A 2,129-nucleotide genomic window follows, 5' to 3' on the forward strand; every position below is an offset into this window, starting at 1 on the left:
AGGTAGAGAGAGACCTTTCTCTTTTTAGGATAAGAGTATCCTTACAATCCTAAGTACAGTCTAGAATTGTAAAAAAAAAAACAAAAAATAAAGAAATAGTGGAATAAGAGGAATACCTCAAGTATGGTGCAAATGAGAGTGAATAATAAATGATGAGTGATGCACCTTATGTAAAGTCCTCTCTTACGGTTTTGACTTGCACAGGAGAGAGTAGAGGACTTTGATTAGGACTGAAGCCTCTTCTTTGGGATTTGTGTAACAGAATAACTCAAGTAGAATAAACTTCTCTAATGCTTGCAATAATGCTCTTTAAGCTCTTTCTTAATAAATAATTAATTAAGAGTGATTAGGGTATTTATAGGTGAACTTAGTGAAGCATTTTAGGTAGGGAATCAAGCTCTAACGGACATATTCTGGGTATACCGGTCGACCGCCATTAGTAGCCAGTCGACCGCTAAGAGCCGTTGTAGGCAAAAAATAGCCGTTGGAGTACTTCCAGACAGGCACCGGTCGACCCAGACTTTCAGCCGGTCGATCGCCTATGGTCTCGGACAGGTCCGGTCGACCGGAGCTTCCAGTCGGTCGACCGCCTATGGTCTCGATTGGTTTCGGTCGACCGGGGCTTCCAGCCGGTCGATCGTCAACATGACATGCTCTGTCATACTGACCAGTCACCAGTGTTTTGACTATAACTTTTTGGTCCGACCTTGGATTGATTTGAGATCAGTTGTGTTGGACTCACAACTCAATTTCCTACAACTTCTATGAGGTTTCATCTCCTGATACTAACTTTAAGATTCCCTAAATACCCTTGAGTTAGGTTACTGTGTGTTCCACACCACTTAGAAATTTTCCATACCTACTCAAGTATGTTCTATGGTCATTCTAATATGATGCAATGCACATGCATGAGGTGAGTGCATATAAGTATGTGGAAATTACAAATTACATTAAAAATAACTAATCTGTCCTAGTGGTCTTCTTCTTCACTTGAATCTTCCATTCTTTAGCCCTTCATCTTCTTTCCTTCTTGTTTGCTGTTTCATGTCTTTAAGCTTAGCTTCATGTCTTGATTCGACCTTTGATCTTCTAAGGGTTTCTTCAAGCTAATCACACTTTAACAATCAAGTTAAAGATGTATGTTTGTTTGTTAATACCAAAACATGGCAAGGAGTGTGAACATGTTTCCCAACAATCTCCCCCTTTTTGGTGATGACAAACAAACATAGACAATGAAACCAAATACAAGAAATAATTTGACTATCTCTGTGTAAAGATCAATAGATAATGAAATGCAGAGCCAGAAAGTAAACAAGGATAGATAAAGTCATTGTCATAAACAGTTTAAAGATAATACTATCATTGTCATTATCATTCTGATACCAATTGTCATTGTCAGAAGCTATCTTCTCCCCCTTTTGTCAACAGCAAAAAGGTAATCAAACCGAAAAAAAAATACTCCCCCTCCAAGTTTTATTTTTCCAATACCAGCAATCTTTCCTTTGCTGTCATCTCCAAAGGAGACCCATCCTCCATCATAGTCTCGTAAGCTTGAGAATAGGTTCTTGTTGGATGTCATGTGTTTGGAGCATCCACTGTCGATGACCCATTCAGCTTCCACCTTATTCTTCAAGCAAACCTATAACAGAAATTTAATCGTACATTGGTCCCCATAATCTCATGGGTCCACCATTGTTAGTGTCAAACTTCCCGACTGGAACCCAAATGGTTTTGTACTTTTTAGGATTTTGGTTCTGCCTTTGGAATGGCCTTAGGTTTCTTTGAGTCCTTTGAATTTCATAAGATCCATTTGATCTTGGAGTATAGTATCTATAGAGTCCTTGGTTTTGGTATTTCCCTTGTGGTCTATAAGTCTTACTAGGATAATTCTTGTATCCTTGGAATTGCCTTTGGGGCCTCTCAATAGAGTACTCTCTATGAGGTTGGGTTTTTCTATACCTGGGCATAGGTCTAGAGTTTTCTTGAAGCCTATATTGCCTTCTTAGGGGTGTGTAGTAGTAGGCATGGTTTACTCTTGATCTCTCAGTTTGAGAGTTGGGCTTTTTCTTGAGGTGACACTGTTTTATGGAATGTCCTGACTTTTTACAAAAACCACAGTTAATGTAGGA

Source organism: Macadamia integrifolia, unplaced genomic scaffold (assembly GCF_013358625.1).
Source record: "Macadamia integrifolia cultivar HAES 741 unplaced genomic scaffold, SCU_Mint_v3 scaffold571, whole genome shotgun sequence".
In the NCBI taxonomy this organism is placed as follows: domain Eukaryota; kingdom Viridiplantae; phylum Streptophyta; class Magnoliopsida; order Proteales; family Proteaceae; genus Macadamia; species Macadamia integrifolia.